This window comes from Labeo rohita, chromosome 7 (assembly GCF_022985175.1).
Source record: "Labeo rohita strain BAU-BD-2019 chromosome 7, IGBB_LRoh.1.0, whole genome shotgun sequence".
NCBI lineage: Eukaryota > Metazoa > Chordata > Actinopteri > Cypriniformes > Cyprinidae > Labeo > Labeo rohita.
The window spans coordinates 15,686,274-15,703,202 of record NC_066875.1 but is presented as its reverse complement, the minus strand read 5'-3'; positions in this window follow the sequence as shown (position 1 = coordinate 15,703,202).

The following is a 16,929-nucleotide window of genomic DNA, read 5'->3' as shown; positions in this document are numbered from 1 at the left end:
AAAAAATCTGTCATAATTTATTCACCCAGTTTTTCTTCTGGTGAGCACAAAAGAAGATATTTTGAAGAATGTTGGTACAGTAACCAAACATTTGGTCATATGGAGAAAAAATACTATGGACTTATTGGCTACCAGCAACTGTTTGGTTACCCACACTCTTAAAAAAATCTTTTGTGTGTGTGTGTGTGTTTAACAAAAGAAGGAAATTCTTAAAGATTTGAAAAACTATGAGTAAATGATCACCATAAAAATTTTGGGGTGAAATATCGCTTTATGTATATTCTTTGAAAGTAATTTTCTAGCATAAACATAAAATAAGACATTTCCTGTTTTATACCCGGACTGGAGTTCACCACAGGGAGCTTGGGCCCCTGCTCTACTCCATTTACTTCGGATCACACAGAACATTCCTCCGGTCCGATGGCATCTCTTACCACTGCTGGGCTGACAAAACTCTGCCACACATCTCATTCCCTCCTTCTGTCTCCACATCTATGATCTAAATGAGGTTCTCTGCATATCTCTCTGACATACCCAACTGGATGTCTACCCCTCACCTCGAATTTTATCTTGACAAGCCTGGAATCATTTTCGTTTCACCTAAGACCTCTTTTCAAAAACTCTCTGCCACAGTACAACACCATGTTGTTGTTGCTTCCATGTGTTAACGAAAGGTGCCATCCTTCACCAACTGACCTGCTGAAACGACATGTGGGTGAGCAAATGATGACAGAATTTTCATTTTAGTGTGACACTTTATGGAGATCACTTTACCACATATTAATATAAATACATGGCATGCAGATAAAGTACAGTTACAATAATTTATTCCAAAATATTTTTTACATATATTTACAAAAATAAAATTATTAATATAGCTGCAAGCATCGATTATCAAATATGAAAAAAGACATTTAGCAAGCTTGTAACCACCTAAATCAATGATTTAAAAAACATCCATAAGTAATTCACCATAGAAATATTATGTTTTTTTTAACAGTTATGACTGTGAGCACCAGCTGTGGTCCGATCCCCTTAAAACTTTGCATGCTTGTTTAGAATCACCTATTGCATATACTGAGTAGGTTTTGTGAAGTTTTTAGTTTTCCCTTAAGGCTTAATAGGATTTTTGGTCAATTTGGGCAGGCCTCTTTTTTAAACAACCCTGTTTTAGCTTCCCAAAGCGTAATTTTCAAAAATTTTTGATAATTATTGGCTTAGAGAGTCCAGAGAATTGTACTTCAGTGTTTGTGAACTAGTTTGCAAAGAGTTTTTTTAATTTTTTTTTTTGTTTGTTTGTTTTTTTTACATCATCTCAGTTATTTATGAAACGATTAGATTGACAGCAATGGTTCTAGAGGCAAAGTTGTCTGGAATTAAGAGTTCTAACATATGATAGAAATACTGTGCATATGTGCGAAACCACACAACGTACAATCGTTTACACCCTTGAAAAATGTAAAATGGCCCCCCAGTGGCCGTTTTTATTTTATTATTATTTTTTAATTTCTCTTTAAATTTTCTCTTCAAGGTTTCGTTTCAATCAGCCTCCGTTAACCTTGTCTAACAGGTGCTCAAATTTGTCGCCGATGGCGGCCATGTTTTTTCACATATGCAAATGTCCTTGTAGACACTTGTGGCCAAGACCAAGACCGTGCACACTGATTTTCATGTTGATAGGACGAATGATTGTGCAGTTATACCCATTTTTATGTTTTCTCCCCTCTTATAGCACCACCAAGTGGCCAAGTTCTGCGTTTTTTTTTTTTTTTTTCAAAATGCGAAATAACCGAAAAGTTCACCAGGCTTTTGTCCGACGTAAGCCAAGGATTCCAACAGCCTGCGACTGACGGATTAGGAGTTACTTAAGGATTTCGTACTTTTGATCGCTGTAGCGCCCCCGGTCAGGCTGACTGAGGCAAGCCTGGGTCAGCAGTGTGAGTACTACCATATCAACCCTATCTGGGTTGCTGTGGACATTTAATCAAACTATAATTTTTTTTTAAAACCACTGGTTAATAGGTTAATATCACATGAGCCTTCAAAGTCATCCCGATTAATCAAGATTTTAAGAGAAATTATACTTTGCAATCCACTTGACCTTTGAGTGCATAGTTTTAGGACTTACCATCTCTGCTGAGAAAATGTCTGGCCCATCCACAGCTGTCAAATTTTTAGGCACACAACTCAATTCAAGAAGGTTTAAGGCCTTCCCAATGAAAAACAGACCGATAAATCACCGAAATCTCCCAGATTCTCCACGTTGCACTGAGCTGTCATGTATCACAAGACTGCCCTCGATGACCAGTGGCAGTTGCTCTTTATTTTCTGGCTATTATTTTGAAGTGTCTTGTTTCCCTGGTTCACGATTTCATGAGTGGTGTCACCTGTCTTGTTTCACCCAATAAGCTGTTATACATGCGTCCTTGTATGGTCTTGAACTTGATTGTTAATGTAATTTATATATTTATCATGGTTTATGTTCATTGCTAAATATTAGATCTATTTAAAAACCCACTTGACTCATGGTTTCTGCTACATCAGTCTCTCTGAGCTCTGCATTCACTGCATAAACATTGCATAAACCGCTTTTCACTGCTTGGTCATTTAAATTTTGCCATGCACATCCTACCACAAGGTCACCTGTCGTTCACATGCCACCTTGTCACACTGACTTCGTCTGTTCCATCACTGAACAATACAGTGTTGCTGACTTTTTACAGCTGTGCTGACTAAGCCCGGTTTCACACTATGTGCGCAAACAGCATACATTCCGGCTCCCATATTAACAGGTTGCAGTGCAGAAGTGAAGGCACGAGTTTCAGCTCTGAGTTTATTTGCCGCATGTTGTGTGCTGAACTCAGCAGAAAATGCAGTGAAATGCACTATAAACCTATTTATCAACACAATATTTTGCAATGTAGGCTTTTATGAATCATCATAAATACTAGAGCAAAACATGTTAATGCAAGTTCCACATGCTGTGACAGGCACACAAACACTTTGTATTCAGTCAATCTGATTGAATCAAGATGTTTTAAGCAGTTTATGTGGGTTGGGATTTGAATTTGGTGCTGGAGGAAATTTATACTTGGTCTTTTCCTGTTGGCAGATACTAACTTGATCATAGTGTTTGTTTTTCAGTGCATTTAAAATGCAGGATCATGTTAAAAACAATTCAATGAAAATATAACTATTGTACTAAATTGACAGCTCTAAAAATAGACCAATAAACTAATTTGGGCATTTTATAATACATGGCTTAGTTAGGCTTCTTCGAATGCTAGCTGATACACTATATCTGCTAAATACATACAGTGCCTTGCAAAAGTATTCATAGCCCTTCATTTTTTTTCCCTTGTTTTATTTTGCAGCCTTATGTTAAACTGCTTTAAATTACTTTACACCATAACGACAAACCACAAAACAGGTTTGTAACAACATAGCAAATTTATTATAAATAAAAAACTTAAGTGATTCCATTACATGGAAAAAAGTATTTATACCCTTACCAGGGGCACTTGAAATTTAGCTCAGGAGCACTTATATCACTTGTAGATGTTACTACACTTCGAGTGGAGTTAAACTGTGGCAAATTTATTTAAATGAGCATGATTTAGAAAGGCGCACACCTTTCAGAAAAAGTCTAACAGCTGAAAATGCATATCAGAGCAAAAAAAACAAGCCCTGAGGTCAAAATAACTGCCTATAGAGCCAAGAAGCAGTCTTGCATCAAGGCACAGATCTGGGAAAAAATTCAGAAAAAAAAATCTGCTGCATTAAACATTCACAGAAGCATGTAGCCTCCATTAACCATAATAGAAGATGCTTGGAACAACTAGGACTCTTCCTAGAGCTGGCCTCCTGGCCAAACTGAGCAATTGATGGAGAAGGGCCTTGGTTATACTGGTGACCAAGAAGCTGATGGTCACTATATTTGAGCTCCATGATCATATATGCAGATGGAAGAAACTTACAGAAGGAAAAACATCACTGCAACACTCCACCAATCCGGTCTTTATGGTGGTGTGGCCAAACTCAATCCTCTTCTCACTGAAGACACATGAAAACCCATTCGGAATTTGCAAAAAAAGCACCTAAAGAACTCTCAGATTATAAGAAACAAGATTCTCTGGTCTGATGAACTGCAATTCCAAGCATCATGATTGAAGGAAACCAAGCACTGCTCATCACCTGCAAAGTACCATCATAAAAGTAAAGTGTGGTAGCAGCCTCATGCTGTGGGGCTGTTTTTCATTGGCAGGGACTTAGGGACTCGTCAGAATAGTAGGAAAGCTCAATGCACCAAAATATTGAGCCTAATGAAAACCCAGTCTAGAACATTCAGAACCTCAGACTGAGCAGAAGGTTCACCTTCCAACAGGACAATGACCCTAAGCACACAGCAAGAGTGGATTATAGACAACTCTCTGAATGTCCTTAAGTGGCCTAGTCAGAGCTTGGGCTTGAACCCAATCAAACATTTCTGGAGAAACCTGAAAATGTGCATCTGCCCCCATCCAAGCTGACAAAGCTAGAGAGGTGAAGATGTGAGGCGAAGAATGGCAGATAATTGCCAAATGCAGATGTGCAAAGCTTGTTGCATCATACCCAGAAAGACTTGAGGCTATAAAGGTGTTTCAACTAAGTACTTAGTTAAGGGTATGAATACTTATGCAATGTACTTCTTTCAGTGTTTTATTTTTAAAAAAAAATTGCAAAGTTGTCACAAATCTCCTTTTGCTGCAACAAAACATGAAAAAATTATGAATGAATACTTTTGCAAGGCACTGTAATGTGGTGGGATTTCAAATAATATGGTTCAGTGGTGTTTGCATGTCATAGTTCGATATCTTTTCAGAAAGAGACAGAAACAAACAATTAATTAGTTGCCATTCAAAGACATCAAGAAAAATCTAAAAGTGCTTAGTTGATTAGTTGATCTGGAAACGTGACGCAACTACTATCTGACGACATCTGTTACAATTTGATTTCTTAATTTATCACACTGTACTTTTTCTTCTTCTTTTTTTTTTTTTTTTTTTTTTTTTTTTGTTAACAGAAGTTGAGTCAAAGATTTTTCTTTGATACGGATTCTATCAGGAACTTTGTGTGGCAAAGTTGTGACAAGTTTATATTCCTTCTTTGGCCTAGACCAGGGCACCTCCAATCTCATCTCATTGATGAAAACACTTGACTTCAATTAGTCTTTGGAGAACTCATTAGCCTAGAGGTCCACATACTTTTCCCACCAAAACTTTGAACGATTCTACAATGTAGTCTATTCATTGTTGACAAGTAGTACAATTGTTTGTGTGTTAGCATGACATCAGTAAGATCAAATGATGACCGATGATAATATTTTATGCCCACTAAACAATATAGGACTGAAGCGATACAATAAATAACACTTATTCACCTCAAAAAATAAAAAAATAAAATAAAATAAATAAATAAAATAAATAAATAAATCTTCCTCAGGTCAACAAGTGAAACCATGCAGAGTTACAGTAGTTAGCAGTGAAATTTATTATGCAAATATGACTTATTAATTTGCATAATATGTTTCAGGTGTTAGTTCGTGCATGGGGGAGCTAAGATTGATGGGAGTTTAATTATGACACTTCTTTGTTATTAAAGCCTAATCAGCTAGCACACTCATCTTTAACTTTTACCTTAAACTGTGGACTGAAATTGATACCACCGGAAATCTCCTCATAAAATAATTTCCTCAGCTGAAACTGAAACAATACGTATTCAGATCTACCTGCAATTACCCATCTCATCCATCAAGAGAGGATAGGTGCAAAGCAAAGAAAGTCACAGATGCAAAGGAGAGAATATATAGCTGATGGAACAGAATGGGAATGAGAGGGCCTGAAAAGTTGATGGAAGAGGAAGTAAATAGTGGGGTTACAAGGCATCAGAAGAAAGAAAAGACGTAGTGCAAAATGGGTTCACAGCGGAACAGAGAATAGTTTGGCTGACGTTTTCAATGACGGTTATACATTTCAAGTCAGGCAGCAATATCCTGTGTTTGTAGCTTCCCTAAATTTTTCCTAAAGTTTAATATCTTACTACATGATCATTGTCTATCTTTTTATTTGGCTGCCTCTAGATCTACATAGTCCATGACTTTACAGCTAATCTGTTTTTGCACAGAAAACATTAGGCTCGGCTGTCAGATAGGCCCTTAATCTTTTCAGTTTGCAAGGGCTTTACAAAGCTGTTGATGCGCAATTCTCTTTTTGCACACCTTTATGTGTTGTTTTAGATTTCAGTAGACATATACAGTGATGATAGATTTCCTCAGAGGTCTTTCAGACGTAACATGCACATTCGCCCAGATTTGGTATGATGTTATATTTCATGGCTACAATATAAAGTGTCTTTAGGTAAAGATTTTGCTATATAGTTTATGTCATAGTATGTAGACTGATTTTAAAAAAAATGCATAAATGAGAAAAGGCAGAGAACTCAATCACTGGCACTGTTTTATGCACACCTGAAGCATGTGGGCAGAAAGCTGCCAAGTATTTACATATACACAGTCTATTACATCTTAAGTAAATGTAAACACTTGAGAGAAAATCAATATATTGAATCAGTACATTAGGTCTTAAAGTGACAGCAACCTACTGCTGTTTGTTGTTAATGTTAATCAAACAACTCACTGCTCTTGACTGATTAACTTTTGTAGCTTTTGATCAATAAATATGTAATTCATACAGTTAAGACTATGCAGCTTTTTATTTTGTATTTTTTTTATGTTAAAAGAGAAGTCTACTTCCAGAACAAAAATTTACAGAAAATGTACTCACCCCCTTGTCATCCAAGATGTTCATGTCTTTCTTTCTTCAGTCGTAAAGAAATTATGTTTTTTGAAGAAAACATTTCAGGTTTTTTCTACATAGTGGACTTCTATGGTGCCCCAAGTTTGAACTTCCAAAATGTTGTTTAAATGCGGCTTCAAACGATCCCAGATGCGGTTGTAAACGATCCCAGCCGAGGAAGAAGGGTCTTATCTAGCTAAACGATTGGTTATTTTCATTAAAAATAATATAATTTATATACTTTTTAATGTCAAACACTCATCTTGTCTTGCTCTGCCTGAACTGTTTTTTTTTTTTTTTTTTTTTTTTTTCCAGTTCATGACAGTTAGGGTATGTCAAAAAATTCCCATCTCATGTTCTTCCTCAACTTCAAAATTGTCCTATATCACTGTTTTACCTTTTTCGTTAAGGGTGTTTGATCTTCTTTGCATGTTCACTTTGCAAAGACTGGGTCAGTACTTCTGCAGCGATGTAGGATGATTTTGAAATGATTTTTGAAGTTGAGGGAAAAAATATGATTGGAGTTTTTCGACATACCCTAACTGTCTTGAGTTCAGGGAGAGCAAGACAAGATGAGCGTTTGAGATTAAAAAGTATTTAAATTGCGTTTTTTAAATTAAAATAATCAATTGTTTCGCTAGATAAGACCCTTCTCCGTCGGTTGGGATCGCTTACAACCGCATTTGGGATCGTTTGAAGCCGCATTTAAACTGTTTTTTGGAAGTTCAAAATCAGGGCACCATAGCAGTCCATTATATAGAGAAAAATCCTGAAATGTTTCTCTCAAAACACATAATTTCTTTACGGCTGAGGAAAGAAAGACATGAACATCTTGGATGACAAGGGGGTGAGTACATTATCTGTAAATTTTTGTTCTGAAATTTTTGTTTTCTTCTTTAAAGCAGAATTATACAGTTTTTGACTGTAAGATGCATTTCCTCAGGTGTGAATTTTAACACTTGTGTGCTGGTCAGGTCTCAACACTCAAAGCATGCAAAATTCCCCATACATTTTCAAACCACCTGGACAGTCCACCTGGAGTACCTTGAGGTTAAGTGCTTTTCTTGAAGACCACACAGTGATACAGCAAACCTGCAGTCTCAGTAATTCTGCATTTCACACTTATGAGATAAATAATGCAACCTTGCAGCCCAGATTCTGACCAAACCTCTTCATGTGCCATCTATATAAAGATATGCTGACCCACATATAAGTACTATAATTACTGCATATTTCCTCCTACAGATAAAATTAAATCAGCAAAAACAAAATGTAAGAGATATAAGTGTATTATGAAGTAAACGAGGTATAACAGAAGCTGACTGTCATTCATTTTTTATATGGAAAAAAAAAGTACAAAAGTTGTCACTGGTGTGGTATTTCAAGGCATTAATATACATTATTTAGGTGTTAATGTATACATTTAAGGTACTAATATGCACCCTTTAGAGATAAATAAGCTACAAAAGGTATACCTTTTAAAAGGGTACTGCCCCATTGACAGCTTTTGAGTACCTTTTTTTTACTAAAAGAGTATATGCCTATGTCTGAATTGTACAGTTTGATTCACCTTGCCTTCCTAGACTCACTCTCTCACACTGGAGATTCACTCTAAATTTAGTGTGGCAGTTGTTAGCTAGATATCATAAATACAGGCGTCTTGACAAGGGTTGTGGAAGAGCAAGAGGAAAATTTGCAGCTGGAAAGAATAGAGGGGATATAGACTGGAGGGTTTTTTTTTTTAAAAAAAAAAATGTGACAGTAGCAGAGAGAGAGAGAGATGATGATTCAGAACAATAATCCAGCGAAACTCTCTCTCAGCCCCTCACTGTTGACATCACCTTCAATCATGTGTAAAATATTACAGAGTAAAAGCCCACTATTTATTTCAAACTTTCCCCAAAGGGAAAATAGGGATAGAGAAAGGGGTGGAAAGAGAGAGGATGAGACAAACAAACATCAGGCTTTTCTCAGTGGATACACACATTCTCCTTCCATTTCGGGCTGAAAATGCACTCTCTTTTTTCTCGTATTCTGTCAGACAGTCCTCTTGGTCTGTTTCCCCTTGACACGCTTATAGAATTACAAATGTATTTAGACCTACTGAAAACAGAAATGTATACAAGCATTTGAATATTACAGCCAGCAAAGTAAGTGAATGAGTGTGTAGGTGGGACACCATCTCCTGTGGGGTCTATCTGGAAACTCAGGTCCTCAGTTGGTGCATCTTTGAAACACCTACACAAACACATTTAATTTTGTCTCACATACAAACTCTCCAGCTAACTACACAATGGCAAGGTGCCCTACCACCTGCTGTTACATCTGAGTTATAAAGTCCCCGTAGACAGAGAAAGAGACAAAATGTGTGTACGACACTAGCTTCTCATTTGTTGAAGTCTTAATTGCACTGAGTAATTTAGCAAACCGGCACCTTTTGTGTTCCCGTGCTGACTTTTGTTAGACTGGATCAGCAAATTTAACAGTGTGTGAAATGTAGCTATAAAAGGGAAACTAGTAATGTGGGTTTCATTTGAGCTGACACTTTTTTTAACATCTTGAAGAATCACAGGGTTGTTTGCTTTGTGAATATCGTATATTCAATTTCATTTACACTGCCATCTAAAGGTTTTGGGTAGGTAAGATTTTTTATGTTGAAAGAAGCCTCTTATGCTTACCTACAAAAATATACTAAAAATAGTAATATTGTGAAACATACAACAATTTAAAATATCTGTTTTCTACTCAAATATTAAAAAAAAAAATAAAAAAAAAAATAGTAATTTATACAATACCTGCTATGGCAAAGCTGAATTTTCAGCAGCCATTACTCCATTCTTAAGGTTCACATGAACCTTAAGAAAAAAAAAACACTTCTAATTATTATGAATGCTAAAAACAGAAGAAAAAAATATAGTTCATAGCTCACCCAAAAATGAAAATTCAGTCATTAATTACTCGCCACTGTGTCATTTCAAACCTGTAAGACCTTCGTTCATCTTCATAACACAAATGAAGATATTTTTTCATGAAATCTGAGAGCTTTCTTACCCTGCATGACAGGAAGGCAACTGACACATTCAAGGCCCAGAAAGATAGTACGGACATCATTAAAATATTTAAAATCTGACATCAGTGGTTCACCCATAAAGGGGTATGATGTTGCTAAAAAAAACATTATTTGGTGTAATGCAATGTGTTTACGCGATTTAAGGTTAAAAAACACATTATTTTCCACATACATTCACATACATACATACATACATACATACATTATTGTTGCTCCTTTCTGCCCTTGCTTTCTGAAATGTGTCGATTTTTACAAAGCTTATCGTTCTGAAAAGCGCTGTGTGCTCTGATTAGCCAGCTATCCAGTGCATTGTGATTGGCCAAAAAGTGTGTGACGGAAATGTTACACCCTTACCATGTTGTGATGTTGTGTCCCGGCACGATGAGAAAAAAACAATAAAACCCATTTTAAATTAGGCATTTGTTGCATCCAGTGGGTACATAATTACGAATTATAGTGACTTATACTTTTTTTTTACGCGTTGCGTTGTGGCACGTAAACATAAAACCATGCCTGCATTTGTGATCGTAAATACGACAAACAACAATAACACTACTCTACACTGCTCAAAACTCGCATTTGAATAGTCAGTATACTTTAAATATGAAATCGTACTTACAGGCTGTGAGTCAGAAGCGCCAGACTGTCCTTACAAAGTTGGAATTGCCCCTCTTTATAGAATTGTAGACTATGCTCCCACGTTTGAAAGGCCAAACAAAGTAGTTTCGCTTATGCAACGAAACACACATGGCATGACATGGCAATGCCAACAACAATACTACAGCGAAATAAAAGTTACGCCTTCTTTCTTTGCATATACTTTTGGGCGGTGTTATGCTAACCTTCCCACGTAGATTTGTGGGGGGCATGTTTGAATAAGCCATTTTAGGAAGGCTTAACTTTTATAATAAATATCTCTTTGGATTTTAACTGTGTCAAAGTCAGTGTTGGGCAGTAACGCATTACTTATAACGCGTTACTGTAATTTGATTATTTTTTTAGTAACAGAGTAATTTAACGCATTATAATTTCCAAATTAGTAATTAGAGTTACAAGCATGCGTTACTGCTGTGTTACATCTTTCCCGTCAGAATGTGTTTTATCATCTAGATTGTAAAAAGGGTGTTGGCTATTACATGCAAAGTCCTCTACCTGAGACCTACTTCGACTGGAAAGCGCCTGTGAGGCAGATACTACCAATAAAAACAAGGTCAGCATGGAGAGAGAAAAGTACACATTCTGTAGCAGCAAATACAATCATTATTTTTAGTTTATTTCTGTCAAAGGCAAGAACATTATTGTGCGTTGTCAATTAGAGGGGAAGAAAACCTTTTCAACCATGAAAATCTCCAAATCCAATATAAAACACCTGAAAGGGCAGTGCGGCACATTAAAACTTATTGAGAACGTACTGGGTGCGGAGAGCAACACATCAACTTATATTGTCGAGTCCAGTGGCAGTGGATTAGAGACCTGCACTCCCGCTGGACTCGACATAACAGAGAGCGGTGCGGGACAAGACTTGATGGGCGAGAGCGAGCAGGCGTGCAATAGAATAAAATGATTTGCGGGACTCCCGTAAAATAGAACTAGACATAAAATAGAATCTAAACATAAAATATCTATAACAAATGAACTGCTATTCATGTATTGCACAAAAGAAGCAAGAACAACTAATATAAAACAAAAACAATTAACATGTGTAAGCATAGGCAGAGTTTCTATTTATAACACGTGTTTGCAGAGTTTAAAGGACTGATTTCTTGAATGCAATGGACAATCAGAGAATCCACTCACCGCTCGAAATGCTGTGCATTCTGCAACCACACACAGCAGCCTTGTGCTTTTAATTAAAAATAACAGTGGTTTGTGAATGTTGATACTTTAATAATAATTTTTTTTTGGGAGCGTTTATGCTGGGATGTTAGGCAACACACAAACGTATTATTTCATGTACATTTCGTGGATGTACAGAAAAAAGTAACGTAACTAGTAACGTAACTAATTACTTTTGAAATAAAGTAATCAGAACGTAATTTGATTACTTTTCAAAGATTCAGTAATCAGTAATTTAATTACATTTTCAGAGTAACTTGCCCAACACTGGTCATAGTATTTTAGTACATGGTTCTCTCAAATGCACATGTACTTGAAGCGAAGGTGCCACTCTCGCTCTAGAGGAAAAGACTTAAACTTTATTAGTTAAAAACAAGTGACGTTTCGGCCATTCTCAAAGCCTGCATCAAACATTAAGAACAACTGCTGAATGCTCACACAGGAACCAAAAAGAGAACCAATAAATGCAGCCTAGGTGAGCATAAAGGTCTGTTCACACCAAGCATGACAAGCAATAATGCTGTTGTTTATAAAGGTTTTAAAAACGTTCTAAACTGGAAAGGACAGTAGAGTCCACACCACAACTATATTTATCGTTACACTTATCATTGTCCACCTTATTCTTCAGCATGGAAGCTTATAGGCGAGACTTCTAGTTCATTAGTTGCTATAGGGAAATTGGGAGAAGAATATCAACGTGCAGTAAATGGTAAAACTGTTTGCACCACAAACCACTGTGTTCATAATTAAGGAAATACTTTAAAATAATATGGTAAGACACACCAGTTTGCAATATCAAGCAGGAAAACTAGTTGTTTTGTACAGCTAAAGATAGCTGGACGCAGAAGCCATATACATTAAATTTACAAATGGCCATGCCCACTCTTACGGGAAAAATAAGGGGGATAGTTATCATTCTTGGTGTAAATGGGCCTTAAAAGACTTTTGTCAAAAACATTAATAATCTAATCGACCCAAAACTGAACATAGGGTAAAAATAACATCCAGACATGATTATTAATGTGAAAGCCATATAATGCATATGAGCGACTATTAATTTCATTTATTTTCCACACTTGTCCACTATTAACCCTTGATGAGCAATTAAATGAAAATGATCAACATTGCCTGTACGAATTGTGCCCTGAACCATTCAAAGCTTGTTATGTCGTACCAAACTATTTTTGAAGTTGATTAGACAGACAGAGATGCAGGATTCACTTCAAATCTACACTTATAATAAGGCAAATAGACTGTTTTCTTCCATTTCATGACATTATTTCACTATTTACTTTCATGTTCTAACACAACAAATTATAAAACAAGACAGACATCAGCAAAAGAGATCAGTCACTCCCGAGAGACATGCAATCTCTAGGGAGCGACTGATCTCTTCTGCTGATGCTGTGTGTGTGTGAACAGCTTTACAACACTTACCAAACAGATGCTGAACACCAAGTATTTTCCATCTTGCTGCTAGGGCCTGATTTACTCAAATCTCAATAACTATGATTGAACGAAATCTACACATGGAGACAGATTAAGGGGTTGGATGTACTTATATGCACGCTTACAAGCGTCCATTCCAAAATCTCGCAGTCCAAACACATGTGTGCTTGCATCTTGACAGGCTCTGCTCTCAGACTGTTTGCCCAAGCTGTCTTGATTATAGTTGTTTGTGACACTCAGAGGTCCACTCCCTCCATTTTGCGAGTGGTTCACTCTCCCTCACTGTCCGGCCGTACAGGCTAATGGCAACTCACTAAAATGCTCATTAATCTCAATCTCACAGTTAGCTGCCTTCAATTCACCTCTGAATGATAGTATTTTCTCCCCTCTGAGAAAATAGCTTTTAAAATTGCTATTGTACGGCAACAAATCATATTTTGACATGCCCAAATACAACGGGTTAGAATCAATCAGCCACGTCGTGAACTCTGACATTCAATAAACGTCAGCGATATTTATATGCACTGCTAAACGTCTGATGAAACCAAGGCTCATAGATTACCAAATAGGATAACAATTACTGGAGAGCTGGTCGTCCCAAGGGCCGTGGACCATCGGTGATGAAGAGAAAAGTGCGAGGGGAGGAGGGACGGACGGGCCATCAAATTAGCCCGGTCATTTGCTTGTGTGCTATGACTCGTGAGGGGGAATTGCTTTAGACTGCTTGCTTCTAATGAAGCATGTGCATGTGTGAGATGGAACCCAGCAGTGTGAAATCACAAAACTAGTTTAAAAATGAAAATGAAAAACCATCCCCCATTCCCAAATACAAATTTGCAAGTTATCATGTACTCTGCGCGCACCTATATACCTTTTTATCTGCGAAAATGTCATTCAAGTAATGTTTACTTTTCCTCTTTACAGGCAGGCAAGTCTGAGGTCAATCCACTGAGATGGAACTGTGAGAAACAGATCAGAAGATTTTAGGCAATATGGGAAGGAAAGAGCGGAAAGCAGCGATTCCTAATTTTCTGTCAGACATGCAAGCAAAGTCAGTGCCTGGATGAATAACTTAATGGGGCAACTGGAAATTTAGAGCGGGCATACATTTCTTCACACGACACTTATGAAAGTAATGCTGTATTGGATCAAAATAAAGGAAATGTCACCGCATGCAATTGTTTTTCTTTAAAAAAAAACATATGAATAAAAGTAAATAACTAATTTAATCAAAAATTTTTTATAATCAATCATAATGCAGTCATAAAGATCTTCTGCTGCCTTCACATGCTATCGGAATTTGAAACATGGCGGAGAGGAGAAACATAGCTGGGTCATATATCTCTCTTCCCAAAAAACCCAAACATGACCTGACATAGCTGCTTTGAAAGAATATGTATTGTATAAAGTGCTATATAAATAAAGGTGATCTGTATGAATATGTGCATTAAATACCATCTATGTTTGCTACTGTCCACCATGTTAACTTTACTGGATAACACAGCTGACAGGTAACTTAGTCGACATTTTTAGTGTAGTTAAATTTTCTTAAAATTAAAATTTGCAGCAATAATACTTGTGTAACACTGTTGACAGTCAATTAATCCACTCTTGACACAGGTTTGCTAGTTTAACCAATATTAGGGGAAAGAGGGAGAACATCACTTCTAATGCTTCTTTAATGTGCTTCTAGAGGAAAAATCATCATACTGTGAAAAGTATGCGAGAATGGGACAAACCATTTCTTTTTTTTTTGGGGGGGGGAGTTCTAGTGGGTAACTTAGACAATGGTTTGTCGGACACATAATATAAGTTATATCACAATAAAACTAATTATTTTATTATTTTTAAAGCGCACACCCAAATGTCTTGATAACCTAATCTAACTGAAGGGAAAATTATGAAATTCATTTATATTTAATGTAATTTTCATGCCTAAATGCAGAGTAAAATGAGCAACTTTACAAAATCGGACAGCTGAATACCAAGGTTGTATGTGATATGTGAACATCATTTTTTAACAAAAGATACGGCTTTTACAACATATAGTAGTGTGACTGGGAAAAATATAATTGTGTACTATAAAATTAAGCATCAGGGATTTATATTGATGAAAATATATTACAAATATACTTCACGGACATGAGATGTACCCACAATTATAGAATGACCCAGTTGTAGTATTGTAAAGTTGTAAAGTTTTAAAATTCATACAGTCATGTATGTTTACATACATTTGATTCATATTGTATGTATTAAAAAAAATTGTACTTATTTGGGCAAAATTCTTAATCATCAGCAAGCTGAATATCTTGCACAGTGAACGTTTAAGTGGTTACCAATGAATGGGATGCTACATTTTATTCCAAATCTGTTGCATATTGACTAAATATTTTTTATACCTTTTAATAAGATTTCCCCAAAAAATAGGCAAGAATGAACTTATGATTGGGCCGTCCACTATGATTTCTGTTCTTTCCCGACAACAAACCACTTGAAAGCAACAAACTTGTAATTACAACTTTAGAAATGGGAAATAGGAAATTTCCAACAGCATGTGGAGACAGGACTATAACCAATTCCAAACAATTTTTCTAAATTTAGGCATGCAACAACAACAGAAGTGCAAAAAGAAGAGGAAAATATATTTATTTCAGTTTAAATCAAATTACTGTAACAGTTGTAGGGTGTAGAGACAGAAGCTGAAGTTGAGGATCTATTTCACATCTTTTATTTAATGTAAACTAAAAACTCTGGAGTAACAAGTGATAACAAGAAGGTGAAATTCAAAGGAAAACACAACACATGACAACTTAACACATGTAATGTCAAGAGGATCCATCAGCTAAAGACTTGAAATGAAGAGCTATATATACAAGCGATAATAAAAACAGATGCAGTAAATGAAAATCATGAAGAGCAAGGGAAACAGGGATAAACAAAAGGAAATGAAACCAGGAACATTAGAATGTAACACAAAATAAAAGCCTATGGGGAAAATACAAACTCAGAGTCACAGGCTAAATGCAACACCTTTACAGTTTAGGCTTGTGCCTGTTCTCATCCTGAGCAACCAAGCTCTGCTCTCTACTCTACACTTCTACGCCATGACAGAACATTCAACACTAATAAGTGACTGTTAGCGCAAAAAAAAAAAAAAAACACACACACACACAAATAAAGCAACACATACCTTTGACATTCTGTCACATGCAAAGCATGTTTGGAATAAGAAATCATTTGTTTCAAGCTGAACAGGATAAATTGTACTTTGAGCTGAAGCAGGTAGTTTAAATTAAAACAACAATAATGTTTTAATGTAAATCAATTGAAATCATTATTTAGTGTTGGGGGTAACGTGAGTTACGTAATTAGATTACTTTTTCAAGTAACTTTTACTTTTTAAAATTTTTTAATTTTTTAAGATAATATCTGAGTTACTTTTTCAAATAAGTAATGCCAGTTACTTTGTTTTCCCATGTATTGACTGACAGCTCTCCTGTCCAAATGTTTAGAGAAATCGGGAGTAAGTGCGGGAGGCGTTGTGTACACTATGGAAACATGATGTTATTGTAGTTCTGGACTAGATTATTTCATCTCACTTGCACAAAAACAGATTCAGTATTCCTCATAATAAATAAAAAGTCAAATCCAAAATCAGAATATGATGCAGACCTGCTATGTCTTTGCTGCTGACCTTTATTCATCCAGTTCAACAATACTAAAAAAGAAAAAAATACT